This window comes from Melanerpes formicivorus, unplaced genomic scaffold (genome assembly GCF_026170545.1).
Source record: "Melanerpes formicivorus ecotype bairdi unplaced genomic scaffold, bMelFor1.0.p_v2 SCAF_54, whole genome shotgun sequence".
Taxonomy (NCBI): Eukaryota; Metazoa; Chordata; class Aves; order Piciformes; family Picidae; genus Melanerpes; species Melanerpes formicivorus.
This window is the reverse complement of record NW_027142406.1, coordinates 1,836,201-1,863,570: the sequence shown is the minus strand read 5'-3', so window position 1 is coordinate 1,863,570 and position 27,370 is coordinate 1,836,201. Positions and strand designations below refer to the sequence as shown.

The following is a 27,370-nucleotide window of genomic DNA, read 5'->3' as shown; positions in this document are numbered from 1 at the left end:
AAAAAGACTTGGGGGTGCTGGGAATGAGAAGCTGGACAAGAGCCAGCAGTGTGCACTTGCAACCCAGAAGGCCAATGGCAGCCTGGGCTGCATCAAAAGAAGTGTGGGCAGAGATGGAGAGGTGATTCTGCCACTTTCCTCTGGTGAGACCTCACCTGGAGTATCGCATCCTGCTCTGGAGTCCCCAACACAAGAGAGGCATGGACCTCCTGAAGCAGCTCCAGAGGAGGGCTGTGAAGATCATCAGGGGGCTGGAGCACCTCTCCTGTGAAGGCAGGTTGAAAGAATTGGGGCTGCTTATCCTAGAGACGTGAAGGCTCTGGGAGGACCTTAGAGCTACATTTCAATATCTGAAGGGGACCTACAGGAAGGCTGGGGAGAGACTGTTTAGAAGGGCTTGAAGGGAATGGGATGGAATGGAATGGAATGGAATGGAATGGAATGGAATGGAATGGAATGGAATGGAATAGAATAGAATAGAATAGAATAGAATAGAATAGAATAGAATAGAATAGAATAGAATAGAATAGAATAGAATTAACCAGATTGGAAAAGACCTCAGAGATCATCAAGTCCAAGCTATCACCCAACACCATCTAATCAACTAAACCATGGCACCAAGCACCCCATCCACCCCATCACCTCCAGTGATGGTGACTCCACCACCTCCCTGGGCAGCACATTCCAATGGCCAATCTCTCTTTCTGGGAAGAACTTCTTCCTAACATCCAGCCTAAACCTCCCCTGGCACAGCATGAGACTGTGTCCTCTTGTTCTGGTGCTGGTTGCCTGGGAGAAGAGACCAACCCCCACCTGGCTACAACCTCCGTTCAGGGAGTTGTAGAGAGCAAGGTCTCCCCTGAGCCTCCTCTTCTGCAGGCTAAGCAACCCCAGCTCCCTCAGCCTCTCCTCATAGGGCTGTGCTCCAAACCCTTCCCCAGGTTTCTTGCCCTTACCTAATACAGTCTCAATCTGTGCCAGGAGAGGTTTAGGCTTGATCTTAGAAAGAAGTTTTTCCCAAAAGGAGAGATTGGCCATTGGAATGGGCTGCCCAGGGAGGTGTTTAAAAAGTGGTGGAATAAAAAGGTGGAAGTGTTTAGGAAGAGCCTGGATGAGGCACTTGGTGCCATGGTTTAGCTGATGAGATGGTGTTGGGTGATAGGCTGGACTCGGTGATCTCAAAGGTCTTTTCCTACCTGGTTTAATTCTGTATTCTGTAATACCAAAGAATGGCAGGCATGGTGGGACACACCTCTGGTCCCTAAGGACACTGTGTTTTATTGCTCTCATCACAGTTGCACCTGACATATGGACAGTGGGGATCAGGCACAGCAAAAACGTTTGGCCCTGTGCATGAGGCTTGTGAAATAGCCAAGCGGTAACTCATCCTGCTGCTACCTGGCTCCCTGTTGGCTTTGGTCCAATGCTTTGGCCATGCTGCTCTGATTTCTGCCTTTCAGGCTCAGACACAAAATATTCAGTGCAAGCCCCTTCCTTGTCACTCTGCTGCCTTGCAGGCTGCCTCTTAATTAAAGGCCTACAACATATTTCTATCTGACAAAGCCCAGAGCTGGCTTCCTTCAAGGTAAATTGAAAGCCCATTGGATGTGCTATGGAGATAAGTGGCTGACATCCATTTTTCACAGCAAGTCCAGAAGGAGTAAATTTATGCAGGTTGTTTGCTTTTTTTTTTTTGTTTTTCTTAGCTTTTTCCACCCCTTGAATTGCTCTCAGGAGCCAAAGTATTAAAGCAGCAGGAGAAAATACGTTGGAGATGGGAGGGCTTCACCATCTCTCTCCTGGATTTGTATTAGCGCTCCTCCAAGCATGGCTCTGATATGGAGGCTGGCAGCTCATTGGAGCTGGGCAGTCAGACCATAGAATCACAGAATTGTCAGGGTTGGAAGGCACCTCAAGGATCAGCCAGTTCCAACCCCTCTGCCATGGGCAGGGACACCTCACACTACATCAGGTTGTTCAGAGCCACATCCAGCCTGGACTTAAAAACCCCCAGGGATGAGGCTTCTACCACCTCCCTGGGCAACCTGTGCCAGTGTCTCACCACCCTCATGGGGAAGAACTTCTTCCTAACATCTAAGCTGAATCTAACCATTTCTAGTTTTGTTCCATTCCCCCCAGTCCTATCACTCCCTGACACCCTCAAAATTCCCTCCCCAGCTTTCTTGTAGCCCCCTTCAGATACTGGAAGGACACAATAAGGTCTCCTCAGAGCCTTCTCTTCTCCACACTGAACAGTCCCAACTCCCTCAGTCTGTCCTCATAGCAGAGCAGCTCCAGCCCTCTGCTCATCCTCCTGGCCCTTCTCTGGACACCTTCCAGCACCTCCAGATCCTTCCTGTACTAGGGGCTCCAGAACTGGACACAGTACTCCAGGTGGGGTCTCACCAGAGTGGAGCAGAGGGGGAGAATCACCTCCCTTGCCCTGCTGGCCACACTTCTCTTGATACAGCCAAGGTTAGAATTGGCTTTCTGGGCTGCAAGTGCACACTGAGAGCTCCTGTTGAGCTTCTCCTCCCCCAGCATCCCCAAGTCCTTTTCTTCAGGGCTGCTCTCAAGCCAGTCCATGCCCAGCCTGTATCAGTGCTTGGGATTGCCCTGACCCAGATGCAGGACCTTGCACTTGGTCTTGTTGAATCTCAAGAATCATAGAATCACAGAATGGTCCAGGTTGGAAGGAACCTCTAAAGGTCATCCAGTCAGACCTCCCCACAATCAGCAAGGACATCCTCAAACAGATCAGGCTGCCCAGGGCCTCCTGGAGCCTCACCCTGAATATCTGCACTGTAAATCTGGCAAGATACTCTTTTTTAACAGATCTTCACTGGCATTGTTAAGAACTAATCCTCCTAATTGCTTTGCTAGTTTTTGTTGCTTTATGGTCTTTCAGGGGAATCTGAGGATACATAGAACAGCTCCTGGGGGTTTATGTATAGTCATGTATCAGTGATTCAGAAGCAAGCATATGCAGAAAGGCCCAGATGAATCCTCCTGCAAATTCCCTCCTGTCTGGTAGAGTATTGAGGGGCCTGAGTCACGTTTCTGGAGAGGGCCCACTGTCATGTCTTTGTGCCCTAAGAGATGCATTAAGAGCTTTCTTGACGGACAAAACATTTTAACACCCTCAATGGGTTCAGAGAGTTGGTTTCAGGCAAGAGCCAAATTATCCTCTGGGATTCACCCATCAGCACATTGTGGAATGGAATGGAATGGAATGGGATGGGATGGGATGGGATGGGATGGGATGGGATGGAATAGAATAGAATAGAATAGAATAGAATAGAATAGAATAGAATAGAATAGAATAGAATAGAATAGAATAGAATAGAATAGAATAGAATTAACCAGGTTGGAAAAGACCTCTGAGATCATGGAGTCCAACCTATCACCCAACACAATCTAATCAACTAAACCATGGCACCAAGCACCCCATCCAGTCTCTTCCTAAACACTTCCAGTGATGGTGACTCCACCACCTCCCTGGGCAGCACATTCCAATGGCCAATCTCTCTTTCTGTGAAGAATTTCTTCCTAACATCCAGCCTCAACTCCCCTGGCACAGCTTGAGACTGTGTCCTCTTGTTCTGGTGCTGGTTGCCTGGGAGAAGAGACCAATCCCCTCCTGGCTACAACCTCCCTTCAGGGAGTTGTAGATAGCAAGAAGGTCTCCCTCTGAGGTAGTACAGGGTGCTTCAGGAGGCTTTTGGTTTTTCAGCTGGCCACTTTTCCATATGGTTAGGAAATCAGACCTGGGATCTTGAATATTCAGTGTCTTGAGGCACAGCTCAAGTTCTCCTTCGAATGTTTTGGAATTGTGCCTGTCAGATTTTCCAGAGAGCCCTAGCAGTCTGTGGACAGACTGATCACAGGATGCTAGGGGTTGGAAGGGACCTCAAGTCCCTGCCAGAGCAGGACCACAGAATCCAGCACAGGCCACACAGGAACACATCCAGATGGGGTTGGAAAGTCTGCAGCAAAGGAGGCTCCACAACCTCTCTGGACAGCCTGTTCCAGTGCTCTGGGACCCTCACAGTGAAGAAGTTCCTCCTCATGTTGAGGTGGAACCTCCTGTGCTGTAGTTTATATCCTTTGCCCCCTGTCCTATCACAGGGCAGAAGTGAGCAGAGGCTGTCCCTTCCTTCCTGACCCCCAGCCCTCAGATATTGATAGACATTGATTAGATCCCCTCTCAGTCTTCTCCTCTCCACACTAAACAGCCCCAGGGCTCTCAGCCTCTCCTCATCAGACAGTGCTCTAGTCCCTTCAATCACCCTTGTAGCCCTCTGTTAGACTCTCTCAAGTAGATCCCTGTCCCTCTTGACCTGGGGAGCTCAGAACTGGCTGCAGTATTGCAGGTGGGGCCTCACTAGGGCAGCGTAGAGGGCAGCAGACTCTTCTCAGTGCACCCCAGGATCCCATTGGCCTTCTTGGCCACCAGGGCACATTGCTGTCCCATGGTGAACTTGTTATCCACCAGGACTCCCAGGTCCTTGTCCAGGGGGCTGCTCTCTAGCAGATGCTCACAGGCACATTCTGGGTCTGGATCTGGGCATTTCATGTTTCTCTAAGTGTAGAGGGGAAATAAAATCTCTCCTCAGTGTGCAGTTTGGTGTTTCTCAGTAATAAGAACCTATAGGAACAACAAATGGCCTGATTGGCAAACTCATTTTTCTGCAGCTGAGGGAAATGACACTTTTTTTCCTACAGAGAATTGCAAGCAGATGGTGTGAGTCAAGGCTGGGAAGTTGGGCTTCGTGCAGCTGGGGCAGCTGGTTGCTCTCTGTAAGCCTGTTTCTGGTTTCACATGGTTCTAACCTCCACAAAGAGCATCATTTCTTTCTCAGCTGGGAACAGGGTAAATGGAGTGCTGACCCTCTTTACTTGCTTCAGGGGCATTGTTAGCATTCCTGAGCATCTTAGGATCATTGTGGTTGGAAAAGACTTGAAGATCATCAGCGCAAGAAGGGCATGGATCTGGTGGAGTGGAGCCAGAGGAGGGCCACGAAGATGATCAAAGAGCGCCTCTCCTATGAAAGACAGGCTGAAAGAATCTAGATCTAGAGACTAGAGAAGGCTCTGGGGAGACCTTCTAGGGACCTGGGGGTACTGGTCGATAGTAAGCTGAACAGGAGCCAGCAGTGTGCCCAGGTGGCCAAGAAGGCCTCCTGGCCTGGATGAGGAATAGTGTGGTGGAGTCACCATCACTGGAGGTGTTTAGGAAGGGACTGGATGGGGCATTGGTGTTGGATGATAGGTTGGACTCCACCACCTCCCTGGGCAGCACATTCCAATGGCCAATTACTCTTTCTGGGACGAACTTTCTCCTCACCTTGAACCTAGACCTCCCCTGGTGCAGCTTGAGACTGTGTCCTCTTGTTCTGGTGCTGGTTGCCTGGGAGAAGAGACCAACCCCCTCCTGGCTACAACCTCCCTTCAGGTAGTTGTAGAGAGCAAGAAGGTCTCCCCTGAGCCTCCTCTTCTCCAGGCTAAGCAACCCCAGCTCCCTCAGCCTCTCCTCACAGTGCATTGCTCCAAACCTCTCCCCAGCCTTGTTGCCCTTCTCTGGACACATTCAAGTGTCTCAATGTCCTTATTAAATTGAGGAGCTTGTTGTAAGCAGTAGCTGTTAATGAATTTTAAGCTACCCAAACACAGTTTCTCAGCAGCAGAAAGCAGCAGTTGTTCTGGAGGGTGCTGTGTAGCTACTAGGCTCACCCCTTTGGGGTTAAGAGGAGGCTGAGGGGATACCTCATCACTCTACAACTACCTGAAGGGAGGGTGGAGCGAGGAGGGGGCAGCCTCTTCTCCTTGGTGTCAAGCAACAGGACCAGAGGAAATGCTTCCAAGCTGCACCAGGGGAGGCTCAGGCTTGATGTTAGGAAATATTTCTTCACAGAGAGGGTTCTCAAAGACTGGAATGCTCTGCCCAGGGCAGTGGTGCAGTCACCATCCCTGGGGGTGTTCAAGCAGTGTGTGGACCTGGTGCTTAGGGCCATGGTTTCGTGCTGACCCTTCAGTGCTGGGTGGAGGGTTGGACTGAATGATCCTGGAAGTCTCTTCCAACCGGATGTTTTCTGTGATTCTGTGTCAGCTTGCTGTTGTTTATCGAAGCAGAATGCCCACAGAAAGCAGGTGGTGATCTTTCTGAGCAAAGCCACAGAGGAGCAGTTGGGATGCTGGCATGGGAGGATCCCTAGAAGCATGCTGAATTCCAGAAAGGCTGAACATCCAAAGGGAAAAGCTGTGATGTGGGAAAGCTGCCTTCTAGTGACTGCTGCTGCCGGGAAACGCCAGCAAAAGCCGGCGAGGAGTTTGTGGGGTGGGACAGTGCCATCCTGTGGGCCACGGAGGCACTGGCACAGGGAACGGCAACGCTCCCGAGTGTGTCCCGCCCTGCAGAAGGCTGTTGGCAGCTTCTGGCAGAGGTGAGCTTGGCCACGGGAGGCTCTGTTAGCACGGGAAGAGTCATCTGCTTTGGCATTTGAAGTATCCCAGAATGAACCAGCTTGGAAAAGACCTCTTGAGCTCATAGAGTCCAATCTATTACCAAGCAACTAAACCATGGCCCCGAGTGCCTCATCCAGTCTTGTTTTAAACACTTCCAGGGACAGTGACTCCATCACCTCCCGGGACAGCACATTCCAATGGCCAAGCCAAACAATTTCCTTTGCTACCAGTGGACACAGCCTCAACCTGTGGCAGGGGAGGTTTAGGCTGGAGGTGAGGAGAAAGTCCTTCCCAGAAAGAGTTGTTAGCCATTGGGATGTGCTGCCCAGGGAGGTGGTGGAGTCACCATCCCTGGAGGTGTTCAAGAGGGGATTGGACGTGGCACTTGGTGCCGTGGTTTAGTTGTCAGGAGGTGTTAGGAGGTGTTGGACTTGATGATCTCTCAGGTCTTTTCCAACCTGGACGATTCTATGATTCTGTGTTCAAAGTCCTGGACAAAACTAAATTTAGTTAACAGCCCTGCTAAGCCTAAACTTCCCCCTGTACAGCTTGAGACTGTGCCCTCTTGCTCTGTTGCTGGTTGCCTGGGAGAACAGATCAGGTCCCACCTAGCTGCAACCTCCTTCAGGTAGTTGTAGACAGCAATAAGGTCTCCCCTGAGCCTCCTTTTTGTGCAGGGTTGCAGGACCCACATTGCTAGGAGAGTCCCCATGTCACAGAGAAGGCTGATTCAGGGCTGCAGTAGGATGTTTTGCTTGCAGATGAGGCTTTGTGGGACATAGGGTTAATGATGAAGGAGTGGAAATACAGCTCCAGACCACTCCTTGAAGCAGGGAATGAGACCTCTTTCTCTTTTCCCCTTCCTTCCTCCTTGGGTGAGTTTCTCCATCAGCAACGTTGTGGATCTGTCTTGTTTGTCATTCTGCCAGTGGATCTTGAAATTGGAACACTTTGCAAAGACCATAGTAACAGGCAGCTCTGGGAGCACCTGGTGGCCAAACTGCTAATGCCTGGAGCTTTGGAACTCTCCTGGGAGGCAGATGCAATAGAGGAGAGCACAGAAGGGCCGCGAGGATGATCAGAGGCCTGGAGCTCCTTTCCTATGAGGACAGACTGAGAGAGTTGGGGCTGTTCAGTCTGGAGAAGAGAAGGCTCCAAGGAGACCTAATTGTGGCCTTCCAGTATCTGAAGGGGGCTACAGGAAAGCTGAGGAGGGACTTTGAGGGTGTTGGGGAGGGACTTTTTAGGGTGTCAGGGAGTGATAGGACTAAGTGGAGTGGGAACAATCTAGAAATGGGTAGATTCAGGTTGGATGTTAGAAAGGAGTTGTTCCCCATGAGGGTGGTGAGACACTGGCACAGGTTGCCCAGGGAGGTGGTGGAAGCCTCATCCCTGGGGGTTTGTAAGGCCAGGCTGGATGTGGCTGTGAGCAACCTGCTGTAGTGTGAGGTGTCCCTGCCCATGGCAGGGGGGATGGAACTAGGTGATCCTTGAGGTCCCTTCCAAATCTGACAGCAGGTTTCTGGATGCCTGTACAGGACCTGCATTCTCAAGTTCAGCCCTTTTAAGAGTGTCAAGCTGAGCATCCAATGTCATTGCCCACCTAAGATGACACAGTCTCAAGCTGCACCAGGGGAGGTTTAGACTGGATGTTAGGAAATAATTCTTCATAGAGAGCGTGATTGCCTATTGGAATGTGCTGCCCAGGGAGGTGGTGGAGTCACCGTCATTGGGAGTGTTCAGGAAGAGACTGGCTGGGGTGCTTGGTGCCATGGTTTAATTGATTAGATGGTGTTGGGTGATAGGTTGTAAACGATGATCTCAAAGGTCTCTTCCAACCTGGTCTGGTCTGGTCTATTCTATTCTATTCTATTCTATTCTATTCTATTCTATTCTATTCTATTCTATTCTATTCTATTCTATTCTATTCCATTCCATTCCATTCCATTCCATTCCATTCCATTCCATTCCATTCCATTCCATTCCATTCCAGATTCTTGATATAGTTTTGCACTTTATACTGACATAGTGTTTGAAAACAAGAAAGCAATATCTGAGCAAGGCATAGGCTGACAAGGAGCACTTTAGTGTTTCATTTCTCATGCTTCAGCAGTTGCTTTACCTCATGTGTGTTTCTCTTAGGCACTTTATTACTTTTGCATTTACAGAATTATAGGCATAGAAAAATCCTCTTCAGTCCCTCTGTGTTCTGCTGGCCCAGTGGAAGCCTCTGCCTATTGCTTTCTCTGTGTGAGTCATAGTAATCATTATTTAAATGGTGCTTTCAAACACCATTATAGATCTGGATCTGGCCTCTGGTTTCATACCAGCCCTTCACTGCTGCATTGTAGTAGCTAATCCCTTGCTAATTAGAAAGATTTCAAGTGACAGTTTTGCTGTCCTGTGGCCATACTCTTTAGGTTGGCTTGTTTGTTTGTTTGTTTTTTTCCCCCCACAGTATTTTCAGTGTTGAGCAATTATGTTGTGTCTCTTTTTAGTCACTTGCTATTCAGTGGATGCTTTGCATAATCCTCACTTGGACAGGCAGATGGCATGACATGCCTTAATCATGCAGTAATGGCAGGGAAAGAGGAGTCTTGTTGGCTGCTAAGAAGCAGTAGCAAATAAGTCCACAAATGATGAGAAGCAGGAATTTTCTCCTTGTAGATCAGGGAAGCAACCTATGAGGAAGTATTACTATTTCTAAGCATTTCTTGGACTACTAATCACAGAATCCCAGAAACATTCAGGTTGGAAAAGACCCTCAGGACTACCAAGGCCAACCCAGAACCCTACTCTACAAGGGTCACCCCTGAACCATAGCCCCAAGCACCACATCCAAACCACCTGCAAACACAGCCAGGCTTGGGGACTCCACCACCTCCCTGGGCAGCACATTCCAATGCCTGACCACTCTTGCCCTGAAAAAATGTTTCTTACTGTCGAGTCTAAACCTCCTCAGTTGTAGCTTGAGGTCATTCCCTCTTGTTCTATCATTAATTACCTGTGAGAAGAGACCAGCACCATCCATAATGCACATTATGGATAAAAGAAGTTCCTAGATAGCAGTGAAAGATCTCTACTGGCTTTGAGGATTATCCACATCAGCATAAAAACTAAGAGCAGAATCAGGCCAACAGCCCCCCACTGTGATTCTTCCTTGGGTAGGAAAACACAGTGGAATAGAATAGGTTTGGCTCTGGCCAGCCTGATCTAGTGTGGAGTGTCCCTGCCCATGGCATAGATGGCATAGATGATCCTTGTGGTGCCTTCCAACCCTGACTGATACTATGGTACTAAGAAGGATTTTATTGCTGTCTACAACTACCTGAAGGGAAGGTGTAGCCAGGTGGGGGTTGGTCTCTTCTCCCAGGCAACCAGCACCAGAACAAGGGGACACAGTCTCATGTAGCATAGTAGGCTCATGTTCAGCCTACTATCAATCAGCACTCCCAGGTCCCTCTCTGCCTGGCTGCTCTCAGCCACTCTGACCCCAGCCTGTAGCACTGCATGGGGTTGTTGTGGCCAATGTGTAGAACCCAGCACTTAGATGTGTTAAATCTCCTGCCCTTGGACTCTGCCCATCTTCTACCAGGCAACCAGCACCACAACAAGAGGACACAGTCTCAAGCTGCACCAGGGGAAGTTTAGGCTCAAGGTGAGGAGAAATTTCTTCACAGAGAGAGTTGTTAGCCATTGGAATGTGCTGCCCAGGGAGGTGGTGGAGTCCCCATCCCTGGAGGTTTTCAAGAGGGGTGCCATGGTTTAGTAGTCATGAGGTGTTGGGTGACAGGTTGGACTTGATGATCTTTGAGGTATTTTTCAACCTTATTGATTCTATGGTTCTATGATTTTATGCTACCTCCAGTGACGATGAATCCCACCTGGCATCAGGGTGAGCAAAGAAGTGCAGTGCTTAATGTTGTGGACAGCTGCAGTTATCCTGAAAAGACCTCTCCAGTTCTGTCCCTTCAAACATTCCCATTCAGAAATGAAGCCTTCTGCTGACGTGGTCTTACCTGTGCCCCATGCAAAACAGCACATTTGTCTTGGGCTTGTTATTTTTCTTAGCACCTAACACTCTGTCTGTTTTTCCTTGCTAGGCTGGATCCTGGATGCTGTAAGGCTGTCGTGTCAGGATGCTGCCAGAGGGATTGTTGACATCTTCTGACTGTAGAGCTGGTGAAGTTTTGCCCTGTGTGCAGGGAATGCCACATTCATGGACAGGGAACTGTTTTCCTTTGCAGTTTGCTCGCAGCTGTTGTTTTGAAAGGAGCTAGCACTCTTAGTTCCTGGAAATCGAAGCTAGATGTGAGCAGGGCTTGGAGGCAGGAGGCAAGAAGAATCCCCTAGAAGATTCAAGTGTTTCTCATTTCTGGGAGAGCTAAATAAAGCAGGATTCCATTCCCAGTGGCTAAAGAGCAGCAATTTATGAGCTGTTCATTGAAAGCCACAGACAAGCACCGAGTCCTGTGGGAAGCTGAGAGTGGGCACAGGGCATCTCCAAAAGACTCTGTTGTTCCAGTAGCTTTAATTTTAAACCTGTTTGTTTGTTTGTTTCAAGTGGGGAAGCCAGTCCAGGCAAACACTGAAGGCCAACCCTTAGAAGAGCAAACAGCTTTCTCTAGAGAAGTGAGCCAGTGGCCAAAGTCTTTCCCATTTCTCTGCCTGGCTTTTGGTCTTGGACTACTGTCCTGTTTAAAACCTGTGTTTTGAGAAGTCAGATCAATAGCAGATGTTTCACAGCTCTGCAAGTAGTCTTTGTGCATAATAATATGGTTAACTAAGAAATGGGCCCAGACCAGAAGTGTTTCTCCTTTACCTGTGAAGTGTCTTGCTTTAAAAGTATGTGTAGTCAGTTCTTGTTGTGAACACGTTGAGTCCATTGCCTGCTCTAAAGAAGGTAGTGACTTAATCTCAGTGGCTGTAGAGAGTTTCACTGTGTAGTAGCCCTGTTTGTAGTCTTTTCATGTGATTTAGAAGGCACAATATCTAGACAGCTCTGAAAAATGTAATATAATTGTATGTAGCATTCCCAGAAGATGCTCTGAAGCCTTCTCCCATTGTGATCCAAAAGAAAACCTCAGCTGTTTTCCAAGCTCCACCAGCCCATGTTGTGTTGTGCTGTGCTGAAGCTGATTGGCACTGAAAAGTGATGGGCAGAGGGGGACACTCTGGCCTGGAATGCCATCCCTTTGGCAGCAGCAAAGGTCATTCCTGCAGTCAAATGTCCCTAACCAAAGGTGGATCCACGCTCAGTGTGCTGCCAGCTCTTTGCATAGGAGGGGGGGTAAACCCAAAAATGATTCTGGGAGGGGGAGATACTGAGAGGAAGAGTGGAGTAAAGGATGAGGCACTTGGTGCCATGGTTTAGTTGATGAGATGGTGTTGGGTGCTAGGTTGGACTTGATGATCTCAAAGGTCCTTTCCAACCTGGTTAATTCTGTGTATTCTGGATGTGGTTAGTGAGTCTAGGAAGATGTGCTCTCACACCTCCCTTTTTAGCAGGATTTTCCTCCTGGAGCCAAGAGCTCTGTTTCCCCAGAGATTTAATGGAGTAAAAGGTTTCTTTCTGTCACAGTCTCATTTTCCAGGGCAAGCCTTTTGCTGAAAAACTTGGTTGGACTTGATGATCTCAAGGGTCTTTTCCAACCTGGTTAATTCTGTATTCATACCCTGAGCATGACAACTGGGGGAAGAGCGGAGTAAAGGATACCCTGAGCATGACAACTGGGATTTTCAGAAGGTGCTCTTATGGATGCTGGACATTCAAGTTACTTAGGACCCTTTATCAGTAACCCCCTGTGCATGTTCATGAGCTGCTTTTAGCCTGCCTGCAGTGCCCACGGTCCGCACGTGAGGGAAAGGAGGCAGAAGGCAGCTCCCCCTAATTTGGCAGCCCTCAGCAGCTGTAACAGGCTGGGAGTGCTGGCTGGTGAGCTGTGACTCAAACTGGCTTATAGGACTGGGCTTAAAGAAACCCTGGGGTGCCAGCTCCAAAGATGTTTTTGGCCCAGGTCTGCTAAGTAGTCCTGAGTGTGGATGTGAGCCTGCAGCTCCCAGGAGGCAACATGCACTTCATGTTCATTGTTTGGGTGCTGTCCTGGATCCACTAGGACAGAATCCCAGGCCAGCCATGGGCTGCAGGCCATTAGCAGTTCTGAGTCAGCCATCTTGGCTACAGATGTGTCCCAGACCATGACCATCACACTCAGTATGAAGGAGAAAGTCTGCTGGGAAGAGGGGAGGCTTCTGTTTGGGCGTCTCTTCATCCTGCTCCTTTCTCTGCCTTTCTGGGTGTTGTGACTGCTGCAGTGCTGCTGAGCTCAGTGTTAAGTTTCTGAACTTGGCATTGACATTGGTATGAGTTTGGCTATAACACACCTACAATCAACCAGGTTGGAAAAGACCTCAGAGATCATCAAGTCCAACCTATTAACTAACAGCTGACACCTCAGGACAACTAAACCATGGCTCCAAGTGCCACATCCAATGCTTTTTTGGAACACCTTCAGGGAAGGTGACTCCACCACCTTGTTTCCCTAGATCTGTTTTCATTTCAGGCTGTGGGTTTTCTCTCCTTTGCCTGATTCCCCCTTCTCTGCTGCAGAGGGGTCCCTGGGTGGTAGAGTAACTGCTAGGGTTTAACCCCAGATAGGGCCTAAGCACAGAGAGGTGCAAGCAACATAGAGACCTACTCTGTGTCTCAGTGCAGGGCATCTTGAGGTCTGGGACTTCTCTGAGTCACTCTGTATTCTGATTTGTGTGGCAAGGCCAGGTGGTTTGCAATTAGTAACCAGAGCTGCCATGCACCTTTCTTTCAAGAGGCCTTCAGAGTCAGCCTAAGTGCAGGCTGGCTTTAGGAAGGTACAAAGAGGCTGCAGATGTCTGTGGGTACCCCAGAGACGTGGAGCATGCAGATGAAAGACTTCAGACCATGCTGTGTGTCAGTACAAACAGCAGGGATGGTAGTTACAGGACCTCTTTGCCTTTTGCTGTGAAACCTTGCTCCCGTGCTTTGTTTTAAGGAGGGCAATTGGGATTTGCAGGCCAGATCACATAGTAAGAGAAGTAATTCTAGATGCCTTATCAGAGTGAGGCTGATTTGTACAGCTCTGGTGCAACATCTCTGAGAAATGGTGGATGGGAGAGGTTTCTCTTTTGTTTGTTGCACTGAAAACCTGAAGCCTTTCAAATGAAGTGTGTGGGGAACAGAATTTTTTGGCTGGATCACTTGCTCCAGGCCTGTTGGGTGGCTTCAGACTCTGAATACAAGTATTTTCTAGAGAATCCCACAGGCAGTGGGAGAAAAGAGGGTATTTGGCCTGAAAGTTGGCCAAGGAGATTGGACTCAGCTGAGGTTTTGAACAGCCAATCATTGTCTGTATTGGTGATGCCACAATAATGATAACCTATTTGGGCTCAAACCAAGTGTTGCCCAGGCCAGAAGCTGATTAACCCATGTAACTAGGTATTTGTGATTGTTCCTACCAGTGTGATCCACTGTTCTATTAATAGGCTAGACATGAATAAAGCCAATATTTTTTAAAGTGTGATGTGTTTGGGGTTTGTTGGTATTTTTTACTACATCTGAGACTGGTTGCACTTCGGGGCTCTGCCTTCATAGGAAATAGTTGGTGTGGGCTTACTAGAGCTATGCAGCTTCCTTGGGATGGTTCAGAGCCACTTGCAGAATCATAGCATCAATAAGGTTGGAAAAGACCTCAGAGGTCATCAAGTCCAACCTGTCACCCAACACCTCATGACTACTAAACCATGGCACCAAGTGCCGTGCCCAACCCCTTCTTGAACACCTCCGGGGATGGGGACTCCACCACCTCCCTGGGCAGCACATTCCAATGGTCTTGCTGGAAGGTGTCCAGAGAAGGGCAACAAAGCTGGGGAGAAGCCTTGAGCACAGCCCTGTGAGGAGAGGCTGAGGGAGCTGGGGTTGCTTAGCCTGGAGAAGAGGAGGCTCAGGGGAGACCTTATTGCTGTCTACAGCTACCTGAATGGAGGTTGCAGCCAGGTGGGGGTTGGCCTCTTTTCCCAGGCAACCAGCACCAGAACAAGAGGACACAGTCTCAAGCTGCACCAGGGGAGGTTTAGACTGGATGTTAGGAAATAATTCTTCATAGAGAGAGTGATTGCCTATTGGAATGTGCTGCCCAGGGAGGTGGTGGAGTCGCCATCACTGGAGGTGTTTATGAAGAGACTGGCTGGGGTGCTTGGTGCCATGGTTTAGTTGATTAGATGGTGCTGGGTGATAGGTTGGACTTGATGATCTCAAAGGTCTCTTCCAACCTGTTCTGTTCTGTTGTTCTGTTCTATTCTATTCTATTCTATTCTATTCTATTCTATTCTATTCTATTCTATTCTATTCTATTCTATTCTATTCTATTCTATTCTATTCTATTCTCTCTGTGAAGAACTTTCTCCTCACCTCAAACCTAAATCCATCCAACCTATACCTGCCTCTGAGGTGCTGTTTGCCATCTCCCAGGTTCTGGGTCTTGTTGGAAACTGGTGGGTTGGAATTTCCCCCTACCCTCCCCCCCAAGCCTTCAGTGACAGTGAGGGTTGTTAAGAGGCACATGCATGATGCACATGCAGTGCAAGAACTTCTTCAGTTCAACCTCATGGGCTGAAATTCGCCCCCAACATAAAATTGCCAGAGCAGCTCAGTTGGGAAGCAAATGAAGCTGTATTTGACAAGCACAACTCCAATCTAAATCATGGAATGCAGTGAGTATGTACCAAATATCCAATATTTACATGTATGTACAATTCATTAACAGCACAAGAAACCCCTCCTGGACAAAACCAGGCAGTTACCAGCAGCTTCCCCCTCCCTGCTCCCTTCCCTCTCCCCTGTACACAAGGTAAAAGAGAAGAAAGAGGAGAGTCTCTTGTTAGTACTTAGCCACCACAAAGCAATAAGGCAAGGTCAGCAAAGCCAGCAGCAGCCAGAGCTGGTGTCTGCTACAGCAGAGGAGTTGAAAAGAGAGAAAGATAGTTTAAACACCCTTACTTTGTTGGTTGTCTGTCCCGTGGGATTATCTGGACCTTATTATTTCCCTTTTTACATCCAAGAGTGAATTATTTACGTTCTATCACTTACTGTTCAAGATCTGTGGAAATTTTTCTAGGCATAGCCTAAAACTACCATAGAAACCTAAGCAAAAAACACCCAACAACCTCTCTTAAGTCTTGCTCTCCCCCAGGACAGCTAGCTTGCTCCATCAAGCTCACCCCATTTGGAAATGCTCAGTGATGATCTCCTTGCATCTATTGCTTGCTCCTTCATTTGGCAGCCACAAAGGTAAGTCAATGTATATGGAATTTGTCCATCAGTGAGGCTCCTCTCCTGTAAGCACAGACTGAGAGGGTTGGGATTGTTCAGTCTACAGAAGAGAAGGCTCCAAGGAGACCTTATTGTGGCCTTCCAGTATCTGAAGGGGGTTAGAAGGAAGATATGGGAAGCTCAGTCTGAGATTTACTGCATCCAGTTCTGCAGCCCCTATTACAGGAAGGATCTGGGTGTGCTGTAAGGTGTCCAGAGAAGGGCCATGAGGATGATGAGAAGGCTGGAGCTGCTCTGCTGTGAGGACAGACTGAGAGAGTTGGGGCTGTTCAGTCTGGAGAAGAGAAGGCTCCAAGGAGACCTAATTGTGGCATTCCAGGATCTGAAGTGGGATACAAGAAAGCTGGGGAGGGACTTTTTAGGGTGTCAGGGAGTGATAGGACTAAGGGGGAATGGAGAAAAACTAGAAATGGGAAGATTCAGATTGGATGTTAGGAAGAAGTTCTTCCCCATGAGGGTGGTGAGAGACTGGCACAGGTTGCCCAGGGAGGTGGTGGAAGCCTCATCCCTGGAGGTTTGTAAGGCCAGGCTGGATGTGGCTGTGAGCAACCTGCTGTAGTGTGAGGTGTCCCTGCCCATGGCAGGGGGGGTTGAACTGGATAATCCTTGAGGCCCCTTCCAACCCTAACAATTCTATGATTCTAACAGTCCAGGAAAACACTAGACCCTGTTTCCCTCCCCAGATAGAGTGGTTGTTGGTGTACTGAATGAAGTCAGCAAGGATTTACAAACACCATTTGTGTTCTTTCAGCTTGACACTGAGTATTTGGAATGGAATGGAATGGAATGGAATGGAATGGAATGGAATGGAATGGAATGGAATGGAATGGAATGGAATGGAGTAGACTAGAGTAGACTAGACTAGACTAGACTAGACTAGACTAGACTAGAATAGAATAGAATAGAATAGAATAGAATAGAATAGAATAGAATAGAATAGACCAGGTATGGGAGAGACCTTTGATATCATCGAGTCCAACCTATCACCCAACACCACTTAACTCAACCATGGCACCATTTGGGCTTTTCTGCTCCCTGTCAGTTATGCAAAGACCTTCTGGTGAGAGACTTTTTAGGGTGTTTGAAAATGATAGCACTAGGGGGAATGGATCCAAGCTAGAGGAGGGGAGATTTAGGTTAGATGTTAGGAAGAAGTTCTTCCCCATGAGAGTGGTGAGACACTGGCACAGGTTGCCCAGGGAGGTGGTGGAAGCCTCATCCCTGGAGGTTTGTAAGGCCAGGCTGGATGTGGCTGTGAGCAACCTGCTGTAGTGTGAGGTGTCCCTGCCCATGGCAGGGGGTTTGGCCCTGGATGATCCTTGAGGTCCCTTCCAACCCTAACAATTCTATGATTCTGTGATCTGCCATAAAGACCTTACTGAATATGAGATCATAACTTCATTGATGGATACCACAGGTATCAAAGACACAGCAGGAAAAAATAAAAGGCAGCAGTGAGGAGTATAAATGCATTAATTTTTGAGTACAGCACTTCTATTTGCTATGGTAATTGTCCCTTTATAATGATTTTCCTCGATGTGAATTCGGAGTCCCAGTGGAGAATACAGTGTGGAGAAATGAAATCAAAGGCAGAGTAGCATCTCTCCTATTGATTAACTGTGCCAGAACCTGTGGTGCAGATGCACAGAATGAATGTTGATGATAAAGGGACTGGAACACTGCCTGATGAGGAAAGACCCTGAGGGACCTGGGGCTGTTTAGTCTGGAGAGAAGACTGAGAGGGGTTCTGATCAATGTCTATAAATATCTGAGGGCTGGGTGTCAGGAAGGAAGGGACAGCCTCTGCTCACTTGTGCCCTGGGATAGGACAAGGAGCAATGGATATAAACTACAGCACAGGAAGTTCCACCTCAACATGAGGAGAAACTTTTTTCCTGTAATGGTCGCAGAGCACTGGAGCAGGCTGCCCAGAGAGGCTGTGGAGTCTCCTTCTCTGGAGAATTTCTAGACCCATATGGATGCATTCCTGTGTGACCTGTGCTAGATTCTATGCTCTGGCAGGGGGGTTGGACTCACTGATCTCCAGAGGTCCCTTCCAACCCATAACATCCTCTGATTCTGTGACAAATCACTGGATCCAAGTTACGCATTCTAACTGATGCCAGAGACTCCTGCTCAAGTTTGTAGTGAATCTGCAATTCTAAACCTCCCCTCCAGCTCACCTGCTTCACTGTGGCACCCAGATTTTGGAGCCCACTGTCTTAACTCTACTGTGGAATGAACTAAGTTAGCCCCAAATGCATTTATCCATCCCTTCTCCTCTAGAGACCTAACCCACATAGAATCAACCAGGTTGGAAAAGACCTCAGAAATCATCAAGTCCAGCCTATCACCTAATACCTCCTGACAACTAAGCCATGGCTCCAAGTGCCACATCAAATCCTTCTTTGAACACCTCCAGGGATGGTGACTCCACCACCTCCCTGGGCAGCACATTCCAATGGCCAGTCTCTCTTGCTGGGAAGAACTTTCTCCTCACCTCCAGCCTAAACCTCCCCTGGCACAGTTTGAGACTGTGTCCTCTTGTTCTGGTGCTGGTTGCCTGGGAGAAGAGACCAACCCCCACCTGGCTACAACCTCCCTTCAGTGAGTTGGAGAGAGCAAGAAGGTCTCCCCTGAGCCTCCTCTTCTCCAGGCTAAGCAACCCCAGCTCCCTCAGCCTCTCCTCGCAGGGCTGTGCCCAAGGCCTCTCCCCAGCTTTGTTGCCCTTCTCTGGACACATTCAAGTGTCTCAATGTCCTTTGTAAACTGAGGAGCCCAGAGCTGGAAACAGTACTCAGGATGTGGCCTAACATCAGCTGCTGCTTGTTGCTTCCTGTGTAAATCCTTTTATCACATTCTAGCCCGTGAACTTCCTCACTTATTTCCCAGATCTGATCCTTTTCCATCCCCTTTCGCTCCACCTGGGTTTGTGTGGAACTAGCAGAGCACTCCAGAAGAGGGCGCAAGATGCTTCGGAGATGAGCTGGAGAACGCTAGAATCCCTGAATATCTAATTCGTGGGGGTTTTTATAACCCCTTTTCTTCTGCAACGTTTTATCAGACTTGTAAGTACTTACCCCTCCAGAATCTGCCTCTAGGACACTCTCTAGGGTTTTTTTTTTTTATCCCCTCTCACCATTTTTTAGTGCTTGCTTTTTAATTTGCTGCCTTTCATGCATTAGGCAGTGTGTACAGAGCCTGCCTTTATGGGGCACAGCTGTTTAAAAGCTGCCCAGACAGAACATTTGCACCAGGAGACTAGACAAGACTAGACTAGACTAGAATTAACCAGGTTGGGAAAGGATTCAGAAATCACCAAGTCTAACTTATCACCCAACACCATCTCATCAACTAAACCATGGCACCAAGCACCCCAGCCAGTCTCTTCCTAAACACCTCCAGTGATGGTGACTCCACCACCCGATGTCTGAGGTCTTTTCCAACCTGGTTGATTCTATTCTATTCTATTCTATTCTATTCTATTCTATTCTATTCTATTCTATTCTATTCTATTCTATTCTATTCTATTCTATTCTATTCTATTCCATTCCATTCTGTTCCATTCCATTCCATTCCATTCCATTCCATTCCATTCCATTCCATTCCATTCCATTCCAGTCTAGTCTACTGGTGCAAATGTTCTGTCTGGGCAGTTTTTAAACTACCTGAAGGGAGGTTGTAGCCAGTTGGGAATTGGTGTCTTCTCCCAGGCAACCAGCACCAGAACAAGAGGACACAGTCTCAAGCTGTGCCAGGGGAAGTTTAGGCTTGATCTTGGAAAGAAGTGCTTCACAGAAGGAGAGATTGGCCCTTGGAATGTGCTGCCCAGGGAGGTGGTGGAGTCACCATCACTGGAGGTATTCAAAAAGGGATTGGATGTGGCACTTGATGCCATGGTTTAGTAGTCATGAGGTGTTGGGTGACAGGTTGGACTTGATGATCTTTGAGGTCTTTCCCAACCTTATTGATTCTATGATTCTACTAGAGAGTCAGGTTTTAGTGACTGAATTTCTCTTTGGTGCCACTAGAGGATACCCAAACTGTTGCCAGCTTGTAAGAAGCAACTCCTGAACATCAGCTTCCTTGGAAATCAGTTGCTAGGAAGAGGGAATGGATTTGGAGGAAAGAGACATTTAGGCACATCTAGAAAATCTTTCCTTCAGGTTACAGTAGGAGTTCAGTGACTAGAAGCATGCAGATTGAAGCAGTGAATGACAGCAAACTGAGCTGATGAGCTCCCTGTATCTAAATGCTGAAGCTTTCTCAGTGTCAGAAAGTGGCTGGTTGCTGTGAGACAGCATTGAGATCTTGGTGATCCTATTGTGATGCTGGGCTGCAGCCAGAGGAGTGTGGCCAGCAGGGCAAGAGAAGGGATTCTTCCCCTTTACTCCTATCCTATCCTATCCTATCCTATCCTATCCTATCCTATTCTATTCTATTCTATTCTATTCTATTCTATTCTATTCTATTCTATTCTATTCTATTCTATTCTATTCTATTCTATTCTATTCTATTCTATTCTATTCTATTCTTTTATTTTCTATCCTATCCTATCCTATCCTATCCTATCCTATCCTATCCTATCCTATCCTATCCTATCCTATCCTATTCTACCCTACCATATTTACATATATGTACAATATATAAACAGCACAAGAACCTCCCTGGACAAAACCAGGAGGCTACCCACAGCTTCCCCCTCCCTGCTCCCTTCCCCCTGTACATGGTAAGAGAGAGAGAAGAGCAAAGAGTAGCTTGTTAGTACTTAACCACAGCAAAGTAACCCAGCCAAGGTCAGCAAGCCAGCAGCAGCAGCAGCTACAACTACCCTTATGTTAGTAATCAGACCACTGGGACTATTTAGACCTTATCATTATTTTCCTACCACTTTTCTACTCAATGGGTGGGAAACTTGCCTAGGCACAGCCTAAAACTGCCACAACTGGGATGGATAATAAGAGCCACGAGGATGAGCAGAGGGTTGGAGCTCCTCTCCTATAAGGACAGACTGAGGGAGTTGGGACTCTTCAGTGTGGAGAAGAGAAGGCTCCAAGGAGACCTAATTGTGGCCTTCCAGTATCTGAAGGGGGCTACAAGAAAGCTGGGGAGGGACTTTTGAGGGTGTCAGGGAGTGATAGGACCAGGGGGAGTGGAACAAAACTAGAAGTAGGTACATTGAGATTGGATGTTAGGAAGAAGTTGTTCCCCATGAGGGTGGTGAGACACTGGCACAGGTTGCCCAGGGAGGTGGTGGAAGCCTCATCCCTGGAGGTGTTTGCAGCCAGGCTGGCTGTGGCTGTGAGCAACCTGCTGCAGTGTGAGGTGTCCCTGCCCATGGCAGGGGGGTTGGAACTTGATGATGCTTGAGATCCCTTCCAACCCTGACAATTCTATGATGATTCTATGATTTATGTGACCATCCTTCCCAGCCAAGGTCAGGCAGATGCTGCTTTTCCCTTGGTCCTGAAGACCTGGATTTCCTGAGTGATTGCTCTGCCTGCTTCTCACTGTCATCATCCTTCCTTACCTGACTGTTATTTGCATGCTGCTGACACGAGGACTCATCCAAGGGCTGGAGATCAACACTGAATAACACAGCCAGAAGTCTCTGGATCTGGTGCAGTACAGTCATTAAAGTGGATGACTTTGGCTCCCTGCGTGGTGAACAAGCTGTTCCTTCTGAAACACTGATTTATTGTCTCAGGTTGTAGTAGCTGTTGCCCTGTAGAACAGGAGTAACTCCACTTTGCAGCGAGCCAGTTTATTTTAAGGTATTCAGAGACACTTTAATTGCTCTCTTGGTTAAATGATGTTCCTTTCTCCTTGCTGCCTTCTTGCTCTCAAAGCAGGATATAGCACATCTGAACCAGTACCAATTATGGTGCTTTTTCACCCACAGGAAACTTTTCCAGCAGTGCCTCTCTGTCACCTTCAAAATGTCTTCCATAGTTTTATTTTCTTCCTCACCTGTTGGAACTTCTCCTTTTGTCTTAAGCTGGGCCAAATGCTTCCTTGAGTTCTTCCAAATGCAGACTCCCTTTCATTCTGCTGAGTGTGGCAGACTGAAAGATCTTTTCTAACACCTTCCCCCCCACACACCTTGTCTTAGGGTCTCTGTGGTAAGTTAGCCCTTTCTGGGTGGAAGGGATAGCTGTCACAGGATCACAGGATGGTAGGGGTTGGAAGGGACCTCCAAAGATCATTGAGTCCAACCCCTCTGCCAGAGCATAGAATCTAGCACAGGTCACAGAGGAATGCATCCATATGGGTCTAGAAATTCTCCAGAGAAGGAGACTCCACAGCCTCTCTGGGCAGCCTGCTCCAGGGCTCTGTGACCCTTACAGCAAAGAAGTTCTTCCTCATGCTGAGGTGGAACCTCCTGTGCTGTAGTTTCTATCCATTGCCCCTTGTCCTATCCCAGGGCACAAGTGAGCAGAGGCTGTCCCTTCCTGACTCCCAGCCCTCAGATATTTATAGACACTGATTAGATCCCTCTCAGTCTTCTCCTCTCCAGACTGAACAGCCCCAGGTCCCTCAGGGTCTTTCCTCATCAGGCAGTGCTCCAGTCCCTTCAGCATCCTTGTAGCCCCCCATTGGACTCTCTCCATCAGATCCCTGTCCCTCTTGACCTGGGGAGCCCAGACCTGGCTGCAGTATTGCAGGTGGGGCCTCACTAGGGCAGAGTAGAGGGGGAGGAGAACCTCCCTTGATCTGCTGGACACATAATGCCATTTGTGCCTATGGAAACGGAGGAGGAAAACCCTCTTTCTTTTCCTCACTGTTTCTAGAGTCCTTAGCACTGTGGGCTTTTGGAAAGCACCTAACATTAACAGTTGGTTGTTGATGCATCAGGAAAATAACTGAGGACTGAGACATCTGGTGGGAGAGAAATAATGGACAGCCTTACTAACCTCTTTATCCTTTGGCATTTTACGGAATCACAGAATGTTAGGGGCTGGAAGGGACCTCAAAAAGATCATTTAAGTCCAACCCCTCTGCCAGACCAGGACTACCTAGGGCAGGTGGCTCTGTGCTGGAGTATTTCAAGCAGTTCCCCAAGGTCCTTCTTGAACTGAGGGGCACAGAACTGGACATAACCTTCCAGGTATGGCCTCACCTGGACAGAGTAGAGAGGTAGGAGCCATGCCAGGCTTCGTGACTCAGTAGAACTGCATTTCACTAGGGTTTTCTGATGTTTTGCCCTTGCTTAAAAAACATTTTTTCTTTTAAAGTCTAGTGAGGTTTCTGGGCAATAAGTCAGCTCATATACTTAGCTGGCAGGGGAGACACCATGATCAGGCAGGTGGTTTTCCCAGGGCGAGGCTCATCCTTTGCGCTCCGGCTGGGCAGACCCCTGCCCTTTCCCCAGGTTGGTGGTAGTGGGGACTGTGTGCACGCTCTCCCCTTCAATTTTTTCCCCACCTCTACTCCGCTCTGCTGAGACCACACCTGGAGTACTGCCTCCAGTTCTGGAGCCCCTAGTACAAGAGGGATCTGGAGGTGCTAGAAGGTGTCCAGAGAAGGGCCAGGAGGATGAGCAGAGGGCTGGAGCACCTCTCCTATGAGGACAGACTGAAGGAGTTGGGGTTGTTCAGTCTGGAGAAGAGAAGGCTCCCAGGTGACCTCATTGTGGCCTTCCAGTATCTGAAGGGGGCTACAGGAAGGCTGGGGAGGGACTGCTCAGGATCTCAGGTAGTGATAGGACTAGGGGGAATGGAATGAAGCTGGAGGTGGGGAGATTCAGGCTGGAGGTGAGGAGGAAGTTCTTCCCCATGAGAGTGGTGAGACCCTGGAATGGGTTGTCCAGGGAGGTGGTTGAGGCCCCATGCCTGGAGGTGTTTAAGCCCAGACTGGATGAGGCTCTGTCCAGCCTGATGTAGTGTGGGGTGTCCCTGCCCATGGCAGGGGGGTTGGAACTGGATGATCCTTGTGGTCCCTTCCAACCCTGGAGGTGTTCAAGAGGGGATTGGATGTGGCACTTGGTGCCATGGTCTAGTCATGAGGTCTGTGGTGACAGGTTGGACTGGATGATCCTCGAGGTCTCTTCCAACCTTAGTGAGACTGTGAGACTGTCAGATTCTATGAATCTATAAATCTTATGTTTATTTTTTGTGTCTCTGCATTCAGCTTGTCTTCCAAGGCTCATGAGAGAAGGCCCAGCATGTTCTTGAAGGTCTGGTGTCCAAGCGTGCCGGTCTACTGTCCTTGCTGGGCATATCATTCTTGTGGCTGGAAGCTCTGCAGAATGGTCTTGACCTGTTAGAGGGCAGAGGGACCTTGCCAGGCTGGACAGATGGGCAGAGTCCAAGGACATGAGATTGAACACATCCAAGTGCCAGGTTCTGCACATCGGCCACAGCAACCCCATAAATTCTAAGTAAGAGATGCATCAGGGTTATTTCTAACAAGTGCCCATGGCTGTTTAAAATCACTTCCTCTCTCCATTCATGTCTTATCAGCTAGTGATGAGGATAAAATGTGGCCAGGGGTAATCTGTGGGCAAATCACAGATTTGACAGATGTGCCAGGACTGCACACAGTCTGCACATCTGTCTTCTCTGACTGCTTCCTGCCCTGGTATATCTCACTGGCTTCAGCTGTCCAGCCCTTTCCATACCATTTCTTGGCCCATGCCAAGGTAAATTAGGTCAGCTAACTTGGAAGACTCTCTCTGGTTAGCCTCCAGCAAGGTTTCCAGCGTGGCTTTGGCCACTGGAGGGCTCCAGGTTTATTTCCTGAGTATGACAGAATGCTGCTCAAAATCACCACCGTAGCAGGCCAGAAGGGAGGGCTAAAAGATCCTGCAGAAATCTCCTGCCTTATCCCTGATGCTTGGCTCTGCAGATTGCAAATGGGGTGCCCAGCTTCCTGCAGCACAAGCAACCGAGAATCTGGGACGCTTGCTTAGAACTATTTGGGTTATTCCAGTGATGTTCTCAGCCTCTTGAGGTCTCTCTCTCTGTGCCAGGGCAGCAAGGACATGCTCATACAATCTCTTTTTGGTGTGAGGGAGCATTGGCACTGGAGAACTGAGGCAGGGCTCTGTGTATATGTGTGTGGAGGGAGAGAACTGTGGAGAAGCCAAGCCACATCCTTGCCACCTCTGTGAGATGCTTTCATCCAAGGGCAGGGATGGGAAGGGAGGGAATCCCCAACAGTTCTGTTAAAATTCTGCCTTTTCTCTCTTTTTTCCCTTCATTGAGGGACCAGTGAAGCACAACAGGGAATCAGAGGGGACACTTTTTTCATTCACTGCAGAGCCCTGCAGCGAATTCATTGTGTGTCCTTGAAGGAACTCCAGGTTTTGTAGCTGACCCTGAGCTTTAGCAGCAGGAAAGCAATTCCCAACCCCACCCCCCCCCTTTTTTTTTTTTCCTTTCTTTCTTCTATTTTTTTGGTTTATTTTTCCCCCTCCCACAGCTCTGGTCCTATTTTTAGAGCTTGCCATGTTTCTCTGGGGGCTCCACAAGCTATTTTTAAAGCCCTTCCCAGGCTTGCCAAACCATTGTCATTCTTCTCCGGGGTGGGGGCAATGCGGTGCCCGGAGTAAACACAGCCAGCACTTGCAGTGGACCTTGGGTGGGGGCAGCAGAAAGATCACTGCTGCTGGTGACAAACACTGCTGCAGAGGCAGCCCCACTGTGCAGGGCTTCAGTTCCACAGGGCAGCCTTCAGCTTGCCTCAGGACTTTCCCCTTTTTCTGGAACAGCGTTGGTCTGACCGCCAAATTGCTCACTGCTGCATGAACCTGATCTGTACATTATTAGATCAGCTGGAGTGACTAAATCAGCTCTGGCCCAAGACTTGCAGCATGTTTCATGGTTTTGTAAAGCTCCTTTTTCTTTTTTTTTTCCTTCCCTTTTTTTTTTTACCCTTTTATTTATTTTTTTTTTTCCTTTTTGTATATGGGATGAGTTAAAGAGAAGGGCAGCGAGGCTGGGGAGGGGTCTGGAGCACAGCCCTGCGAGGAGAGGCTGAGGGGGCTGGGATTGCTTAGCCTGGAGAAGAGGAGGCTCAGGGGAGACCTTCTTGCTGTCTACAACTCCCTGAAAGGAGGTTGTAGCCAGGTGGGGATTGGTCTCTTCTCCCAGACAACCAGCCCCAGAACAAGAGGACACAGTCTTAAGCTGTGCCAAGGGAGGCTTAGTCTGGATGTTAGGAAGAAGTTCTTCCCAGCAAAAGAGATTGGCCATTGGAATGTGCTGCCCGGGGAGGTGGTGGAGTCACCATTACTGGAGGTGTTTAGGAGGAGACTGGCTGGGGTGCTTGGTGCCATGGTTTAGTTGATTAGATGGTGTTGGGTGATAGGTTGGACACCGTGACCTCAAACGTCTCTTCCATCCTGGTCTGGTCTGGTCTATTCTATTCTATTCTATTCTATTCTATTCTATTCTATTCTATTCTATTCTATTCTATTCTATTCTATTCTATTCTGTTCCATTCCATTCCATTCCATCCCATTCCATTCCATTCTAAAGAGCCCAGCTCCAAAAACAAAATATGGAAGACTGGACAAAGGAATTGAGTCCCCGCTAGTAAATTTGCAGGTAACACCAAGCTGGGAGCAGGTGTGCATCTGTTAGAGGGTAGAAGGGCTTTGCAGAGGGACCTTGACAGGCTGGACAGATGGACAGAGTCCACCATGATGACATTCCACAAATCCAAGTGCCGGGTGCTGCAATTTGGTCACAATCACCACAAGCAGTGCTACAGGCTGGGGTCAGAGTGGCTGGAGAGCAGCCAGGCAGAGAGGGACCTGGGGGTGCTGGTTGGCAGTAGCTGAATGTGAGCCAGCAGTGTGCCCAGGTGGCTAAGAAGGCCAATGGCATCCTGGTCTGTACCAGAAATAGTGCGGCCAGCAGGAGCAGGGAGGTCATTCTGCCCCTGTACACTGCACTGGTTAGGCCACACCTTGAGTCCTGTGTCCAGTTCCGGATCACTCAGGTTAGGAAAGATGTTGAGTTGCTGGAAGGTGTCCAGAGAAGGGCAACAAAGCTGGGGAGGGGTTTGGAGCACAGCCCTGTGAGGAGAGGCTGAGGGAGCTGGGGTTGCTTAGCCTGGAGAAGAGGAGGCTCAGAGGAGACCTTATTGGTCTCTGCAACTACCTGAAGAGAGGTTGTAGCCAGGTGGGGGTTGGTCTCCTCTCTCAGGCACTCAGCACCAGAACAAGAGGACACAGTCTCAAGCTGTGCCAGGAGAGGTTTAGGCTGAATGTTAGGGAGAAATTCTTCCCAGACAGAGAGACTGGCCATTGGAATGTGCTTCCCAGGGAGGTGGTGGAGTCACCATCCCTGGAGGTGTTCAAAAAGGGCTTGGATATGCCACTTTAAGCCATGGTTTAGTTGTCATGAGGTGCTGGGTGATAGGTTGAACTTGATGATCTCTGAGGTCTTTTGCAACCTTATTGATTCTATGATTCTAAGCCTTAGAAAAGGCTTAAGATATCACCAGTAGCAAAACTCAGTTGCTATTCATGATACTATGATGAAGTTTTGGTGGCATTTCTCAAATGAATCTGGGATTATCACTGCTGCTTTT

At 48.6% G+C, this 27,370-nt stretch overlaps 1 protein-coding gene and 1 pseudogene across 3 annotated transcripts in view; both read left to right on the top strand.

Annotated features, from left to right (window-relative positions):
• Positions 1-14,014, top strand: part of LOC137452478 (potassium voltage-gated channel subfamily A member 6-like) — a 29,013-nt gene extending 14,999 nt beyond the window's left edge. For 2 of the 3 annotated variants that reach the window (XM_068160918.1, XM_068160916.1), the window contains exon 3: positions 10,569-14,014. The gene's annotated coding sequence lies outside the window, so the exon portion shown is untranslated. Of the gene's footprint in view, positions 1-6,109; positions 6,131-10,568 lie in introns of those variants that run through there. The other variant, XM_068160917.1, reaches the window with a different exon arrangement.
• A 9,084-nt stretch (positions 14,015-23,098) lies between these two features.
• On the top strand, positions 23,099-23,226 carry LOC137452507 (U1 spliceosomal RNA; annotated as a pseudogene).
• Positions 23,227-27,370: the final 4,144 nt, after the last annotated feature.